The following is an 8,657-nucleotide window of genomic DNA, read 5'->3' on the forward strand; positions in this document are numbered from 1 at the left end:
TACATTTAAACACCTATGACCATGCACTTAGTGAGTCTAAGTGGATGCATAGGTAATGGGTGAACCCACAACCGTGGGTTGGTATATAATTACATAGGTAGTACCATGCCACTTAACTTCATCACGTTTCACATTCTCAAACATCAAGTCACATTACCTTACGTCCACACAAAGTCTCACAACAATTCATAAAATCATATATACAACATTTGCCATCATAAGAAATAGAATCATTTTAAATACACAATAGATGATAAGTGTATTCCTCACCCATCAATGACAAGAATGATCTCCAAATGTCCAAGAAATTCAAAAATTCAAGAGTGTAAACAAGTTCTATTTTGAGTTTGTTTCAAAATCAAAAGATTTGGAGGTTTTTGGACTTCAATGGAATAGTAGTATTGTCCTGAAAACACTTTAAAAATATTACAATTAGTCCAAAATCAAAAGGCCCCAATTTGGTTCTCAGAGAGTCACCCGTAGGCATTTCAGAGAGGGTTGATCGGTCTCAAATGAATGAAATAAAACCAACCAACACTCAAAGTGGTTAGAAACACAATAGGGAATAAGAATAAGCTTTCAATTCATGACAGCTTCCACCATTCTCATCATTATTGCAAACAACCACCATAAATACTATGAAGGAAATGTTGAAAATAGGGTTTTTTAGGTCTTGTTACCTCAACATACGATTATCCTTGTGATTCATGCTTCAACACCCCCAATCGTGCAAAGATTCCTCCAAACTCCAAGCTCTTCTCCCCTCCCAAGCACTTAGCCTCCAAGTAGCATAAACAATTCGTTTATTAAGTTAAAAGACAATAAAATAGGGTTTCTTGACTTAAATTTCTGAAACATTCCTTTTCTGAGTGGGGCTGGTTAGTCAAATTGATCACCCCCATAACTTTCACATGTGAAAGCGATTTTTGACGGGCTTTGAAGGGTAGACTCCTCTAAATATTTTTGAATCAACGGTATATTTTACCTTGACAATGAAGTCTTCTAGCATAGGTCTTCTTGCATGCTAAAATCTCATTTTTAAACCTTTTGGATTGACTTTCATCTCCTAATTCATCTAAGTCCATAGGTTCGATTCCCGAACTTCTAGTCTTAACTCGGATGGTCTAAATTTGCTTTCTACTTGCACTTCAAGCTTGCGGACTTAAAACAACAGTGTTATTGGATTAGGATTTTAGGGGATTTTACACTGGCTGTCCACCTTGCGAACCAACTCCTCTCCCACAGCCAAACATGATAATTGTTGCATCCAAAATGATTGCATAAGTTATTGAACAATACCAAAATATTTTTTTCTACACAAAGAAACAATCATGTACCTAGCTAACAAATTTTTCTATTTTTTTTAAATACAAACTGAATATTTAAATTTTTCAGCAAAGAAAAGATTGCGCATATCAAAACCGATAAAGAAACCACACAAGCTACACTTGAAAATACTTACATAGCTATTCTATAATTTTCAAAACCCTTTTCTTTAATTTTTTTTCCTATTTTTTCCATAATTATTTATATAGTTTATTAATATTTTAATCATTTTTAAAAAAATAAATAATTATTTATCAGCCCATCAAGTTTCACATATGTTTTTCCATCGTGATGCAACATCGTGATGCAACCCATTAACTAGATCAGTTCTTAAATTTTATTTATGTTTAATTTCTGAATTCCATCCCTGAAAAGCCTCCAATTATTTGTAGCCGTCGAGGTTTATGATCATGAAGACGGTGAAGAAGATTTAGAGACACCTACCGCATAGACTCTGAATTAAACAATTTGTAGGACGGATTGGAACTATCTTTTGTCTCTTGTGGAGAATTTTCTGCTGCGGGCTCAATTATGAAGAGGCTTGATGAAGGCCCTCTGTATCTTTTTTCTGCTAATCTTTTTTCCACTTCTCCATGTGCTTAACATGATCCATGATCAACATGTAGGTATTAAGGCCAACCCGTTCATTTTCTCAATTTTTAAAGAGATCTCAAGAAATGTCTAGTTAAATTCCCCAAGACTGATCTCACGTCAATATTTTGTAAAACAAATTGATCTTAGGTCTTTCTTGACAATTGCAAGATTTGAGGAATTCTTAAACTCACAAAACTTGGCCTTTCCGATGTCTGTCTTGCAACTCTTAACGTCTGAAGGTTTGTAAACATTATCACAAGCATCTCCTTTGTGATAGTAGGGTAACTACCGTTGTAGTCTAATTGATCGGATCCGGTTGCAAGGGTTGTGTACAAGTTCACCTTGCTCTTTCGCATGCATTTGATAGAAGCCAATGGCTGTTGCAGCTGATGGGCACATCTGATGTATTAGACCACTAGCTCTAAGATCAGAAACTACTCCTTTCAGATTTTCAAGCATCAGTGTTCCAAATTTTGTTGGTTAGGTGCATGGTTCAAAAATTGAAGTTTCACAATTTTTTGGTATTCTCTTTTCTTTGACCAAATTAAGAAAGAAGAGAATTTTGGATTCAAAACAAAAAAAGAAAAAGAAAAACTAAGTTCTATTTTATTTTCTTTCTTAAAAAGGATGAGACGTTGAATTTGTTTAGATTCTAGAGCTAAATTTATAACTTTTGAAAGCTTCTATTCTGTTTAGGGATGAAATTTCAGACTTCCATTTATTCCAGAACTTCCGTTTGATGGCTGGAAGCTTTTCTTATTGGTATATTACTGTTGGGATGCCATACTAATTAGTTCTCTTGTACAGGTGCAACTGCTTATTATTTCCTGGATGCATGAGATGTGTATTTGTGTTGTAATATTTGGGCTATGTTTTTTGGGTCAGTTCCAAGCTCTTAAATTCTTGTAAGATCTGCAAGCAGCTGTTGAGAAAATGAACTCAACCCTGATTAAAGAGGAGAATTCCAAGGAAGGCAAACTGTTTTCCCAAGACATGCTTACATCCTTGGGAGTTCAATAGGTTTCTCATTCCTTTACTCTTTTCAGCATCACCATCATCATTACTCACTATTTGTAATACCTGTAACTAAAGCATAGGGGTAGTCTTGGCATTTTGTATTGATATTCAAATAATTATGGTTAAAGGTCGAACTGGTATGAGATTGACAAACTTACTATAATTTATTTGCTAAATTCAATCATAGGTTGAGGATTAAATAAACGGTTAACAATCACTTTGAATAAAGGAGGAGGTCCAAGGTTTAATGTCTCATAGCTGCATAAATTATATTACATGTTTTGGTAATATTGAGGGGAGAGAGAAGATGCATGGTGAAAAATGAATGGTGGAAAAAAAACGTGGAGTTTAGTAGGATTTAGGTGGAGAGAATATTGAGGGAATATTGAAGTATATTAAGAGGAGAGAGAAATGGATGGTGAAAAATGTGGAGTTTTAGAGGATTTAAGAGGAGAGAAAATCAAGGGAATATTTAGGGGAGAGAAGAAAGATGGTGAGAACGTGGAGTTAATGGTGAGTATATTAAACAACAGAATTGAAAATCCGTATTGGTTAAGTAAGAATAGAGACGAAATACAAGGATGTAGGAAAGGAAGAAGATAATATAGAGTGTTGAAGGCCCTCTATCTAAAAGTGATTATTATTTTTGTGATTTTGCCATGATAAGTACAATCTTCATATTTTCAATATGTTATTGTTTTATTTTTCTACGTTCAAGTTTATGGTTTTACATGATTTCTTAGTGATTGATTATTTTTTTAAATTTATAATTTGATCTTGATTATGAATGCGTTTTAGATGATGTTTGATTTACATAATTTATTAGTAAATGATTTATTCTTTTTATTTAATAATTTGTTCTTGAGTAAGAATACATTTTAGATTATACCTATCTTGATTTATTAATATCTTGTCTTTGAGTATATAAATATGTATTATCTTTTAGATTTTGTTTTATGATATTATCATGATCTACTAGTAATTTATCTCCTTCATTAAATTTACTAATATGGGTAATTTGCATTCTTTTATCAAAACTTCTTTGTTTTTTTCCTCATTTTTCTGTTCAACCCTGTGAAGCGCCTTTCTTCGATAACCCTTACGATAGCCTTCTCAAGACCTCGCTGTCAGGCTCCTAGTGAAATCTCATCACTTTAGTGACATTGAAGCTCTAATTGAATCCCACAAGAAGGATCCCAAGATCACTGGAAAAATCTTTCCTTGCCACCTTAATTTGATCTTATGATCTTGCAGGAATGACTGATCGGAAGACTTTCGATCGGATGGATGAGCTTGGCACTCAAAGATCTACTATACCCTTTAATGCTCCTTTTTCTGCATTTAATCAATGCAAGAAATTTGATCAGTACCTAGTCTCTCAGAAATATAGCATTTTTTTTCCGATAAGGTTTCTTATGGTATTTTAATCAAGTTGTTGTGTGAGTGGTATGTTCCAGTTTTGAAAGAAATGGAAGAGAGGATGTAGAGGTTACTGCAATTATATGGCAATCTTGGATTCCCTGTATAAGAATGTTAAGATCGATGAAGTTGGGAAAACCTGGAAGGTAATGATTGAGAAGGGTTCCTCAAATGTTTGTGCTGATAATGTGAAGATTTTGGCCCATCATGGGAAACTATAGTATGTCTTGGCTTTGATTGAAGAGATTAGCTCTGCAGGATTGAAGCCAGAGACACCATCAGTTACAATTACCTTTGGCCCCCGTTACTCTAGGCGTGGTTTGATTGAGGAAGCTAAAAATGTACATGACAGCCTTAGAGGAAAATCTTTGTACTCCTAATGCTGCAACTCTTAGGACATTTATGTATCATCTATGTAGAAAAGGGGAGATTAACAAGGCCTTTGAGGTTTACAAGGAGTGTATAACTAAAGATAAGATTCCAAACTTTAGAACAATGAGGCATTTGGTTGAAGGGCTAGTGAAGAATTCAAAAGTGAAGGAAGCAAAAGGAGTAATGAGAAAGAATAGTGAATAAGTTTCCACCAAATTTTCTAAATGCATGGAAGAAACTTGAGACGCCTCTTCTAAAAAAAAAAAAAAACTTGAGACGTCTCTCAGTTTTGTTTGGAAAAAGGAGGTGAGGTGGCTACTTAGTTAATCATTAGAGAGAGATTCTTTTTGGACATTCATGCGTCACTATCCCTGTCATAAGCGGGTGATGCAATCATGCAACATGAGTTGGTATATATATATATATACATATACGCACGTGCATATGTACGTGCACGTGTGAAATGTTCTCTAATAATATTTTATTTTTGTGTAATAAAATTTTTATCTTTGAGTTGAATTTTATTGGGTACTTTTTTTTTGGATAAATATGACTATGGCAAATACTTATTGACCATGAATGCATGTACGTTGGATAATGGTGAAAGCGCAAAACCATACGAAAGAAATACCGTTTGTGGCCTTCGGGGATTAGTTATAAAGACAAATTCAAGAGTAGATTTAGGGGCACAAATTCACGACTTTTTTTCTTTCAATTTTTTTGGATTTCACTAAGAACGTCGATCCTATGATGAAATAGTTACTAACCAAAATATTTTTTATGCAGCGATTGAGTTTTAAATTGGAGAATTTTATGTGTTGGAAATTTTAATGATTAAATCTTTGTTCAAATGGATTTTTTCATTTTATACGTTGGACATCACAAATTGCATTGAACATGTAAAATATTATTGGAAGTTGCTTGGGGGTTTAGAATGGAGAGAAGCATATAATGTAGGAGGATTTTTTTTTTTAATGTAAACAATGTCGGAGGATATATATATATATATATATATATATATATATATATATATATATATATATATATATATATATATATAATATATATATATATATATATATATGCAAATGCAAATGCACATCACTCGTGTGCTCTTTTGAATGATTATTGGTCAATTGGTCTATAGCTAGGGATAATCTTATGTGCAGTTTTGTATATATTGGGTGTTGGTTATGAGTTGTCTTTGTTAGTTGTCGTCTTTGTTTTGTTGTCTCTAATGGTTCACAATTTGGAATTTATGGCACGTGGGGACTGTGAGGTTGCTTGGCGAGATTAGGACTTTTGTCTTGCAGCACATTCTTCCTACTTTTATTATTTATTTTTAAATGATTTAATATTATATAAACTTCTTTCTAATTCATGAGATTATTTTTTTGAGTTTTTCTTATATGTAGACTAACTAAATGCAATTTCAAGCACATGCCTATTAGAAGCAATACCAAGAGCAAGAGGAAAACAGTGTCAAATGCATGTTTATTAGAAACAATAGTATGTTTACAATCAGTAGAAGCATTCTCATGTGTAGATGCATGAGAATCATAATTAGAAGTAAGCCCGAAAGAAACATTAGAGGGTGGAATTCCAGAGAGAGCATTATTAAGTACAAACCCATCTTGTCTTAAAACCACAACATTGTGTTCAAAAATATAAAAAAGAGATTTTGGGTCCCCTTAGTGCAATATATTACATGCGGGTCCTAACTACACTAACATCGTTAGTCACCGTTAAGTATATTTAAAGTTCAAACGTTGATGTACCAAAATGCCCCTCAAGTTATTTAATACATTTTGTTATTATAATTTTTTGAACAAATTGCACTAGCACCCCAACATGGAGGCCTTAAAGCACTAACAAAAAGCACTGAGACCCTAAAATTGGATTTTCATTGGATATATTTGTCAAATTTATCATTGAAAATAGTTAAATCATTGTTTATTTTCAAAGATATCCCTATAATAAACAGTATGAAAGGTTTTCAGTGATAAATTGGAAAATATATCCAATGATAATTCAATTTTGGGATCTATGTGCTTTTTAAATATAAAGTGGAGTGTTAGTACTTTAAGGCGTCTATTTTGGAGTGCCAATGCAATTTGCTCTAATTTTTTTCTTCTTGTTTTTTGTATATATATATATATATATATATATATATATATATATATATATATATATATTAACATATGATTAATGGTTAATGACCAACGATCTCTTTTTAAAACCATATATTAATACAATGTACTAAATAACTTGAGGGGCACTTTGGTCCTTTTACATTTGAAATTTAAATATACTTAACGGCAGTTAATGGTGTTAGTTTGCTTTGGATCCACAAATAATATATTGCATTAAGGGAACCCATCATTAGCTTATGGTCCAATTTAAAAGACTCTATAAAAAAAAATGGAGTAGAAGGTCTTTTGGTGTTTAAGATAAAAAAAACACATTATGAAGTGATTGACCAATTTGGAGAAAGAGATCAATTGAAAAATGAACATCCTGAAACTAAATGAAGCACCTAAAACAACATAAACAGATCTACTATGTACAAGGCATGTGTCTAGTATATGATCCTAAATAACTAAGAATCCCCAATTCCTCTCTTTCAAAAATAAGATTTGATCCATGTAAGTTATATAGATTCATTTTCACTCCATTCCCCATGAATAATAGCACAAAACACCCACATTTTAAAAGAAAGCTTTAGCTCATCAAATTCTACTACAAAATGTGAAGTATTTATATTTTATTTATAATAAGTGAAAAACTTACGAATTGCGTGTAACTCAAAATTTCATGATCCAACTCCACTCATTGAAAATTTGAAATTGTGAGTCATTTACACATTGATTTATGCATAAAATAAATCTACGGAGGAAATCTATTTTTTCTTGGTATGTCACGTCAACAACTTCAGACGTGTACACAATTTCTCCAGTAGAAGGATTCAGATTTGCTCCATAGATTAGTTAGACTGTAAATTTAGAAGACAGCTAAAATCTATGGAGGAAATATATTCTTAGTCTGTCTCGTCAACAGCTTTAGAGGTGCACACAATTTCTCTAAGACAAGACAATAGATCGTAGCCCTAGAATTTTGTAAATGAGATTTACTAAAAAAAGAAGGGTAATTTTCATTTGGACCCCCTGAGGTTTGGTCTATGCTTTTTTTTGTCCAAAAACTGAAAATTTTCATCCCGCCTCCCCGTACTATAGAAAAGTTAATTTAAAGACAAATTATCACTTCTATGACTAATTTGTCCTTTTTTTTAATTTAATTTATTTTTTAGTTTTTGACATTTTAAGGGATTAAAGTTTATTGATTTACAAAATCAGACCCTCCTTCATTTGATTCCCGAATCCCTGGTTCTACCAATTCTAAATCCTTAGTTTCCCAAATCCCTGGTTATATCAGATCAACGTCGCCCCCAAGGTCATAATTCCCCCTTCTTTGCTCTTTTATCTTCTAAAGCCCTTATTCTAATTTCGCTCTTTATTTTAGAAAATTGGAACTGATGAGGAAATCTATATCGTCGACCTCAAAAATCTTCTGAGAATTTCTTGAGCAAACCTTGTGCTTTGCGATGCAATTGTTTAAGATTTTTCAATCTGATGGTTTCGTCCTCAAAATTCAGGTCCTTACGAAGGCAAACCTGATGCTACATTTTCCTTCAAAGATGTCGATTTTGTCAAGATTGCGACAGGGAAGATGAAACACCAGGTGGCTTTCATGAGGTATAATCTTACACAAGTTTCTCAATTGCAATGTTTATTTGTGAAGTAGTCTTTTGTTCTATGATTTCTAATTTCATTTTCTGGATGAAATGCAGAGGAATCATGAAGATGAAGGGTAGTCTCACAGCTGCCCAGAAGTTCCATCCCGATGTTTTCCTAAAGCAGGCCAACCTTTGA

At 32.9% G+C, this 8,657-nt stretch overlaps 1 pseudogene; it reads left to right on the forward strand.

Moving 5' to 3' along the window:
* Positions 1–55: 55 nt before the first annotated feature.
* Positions 56–8,657, forward strand: LOC149028899 (small ribosomal subunit protein mL103 (rPPR7)-like; annotated as a pseudogene).

Source organism: Hakea prostrata, chromosome 1 (genome assembly GCF_041222555.1).
Source record: "Hakea prostrata isolate BN-2017 chromosome 1, UWA_Hpros_2, whole genome shotgun sequence".
NCBI lineage: Eukaryota > Viridiplantae > Streptophyta > Magnoliopsida > Proteales > Proteaceae > Hakea > Hakea prostrata.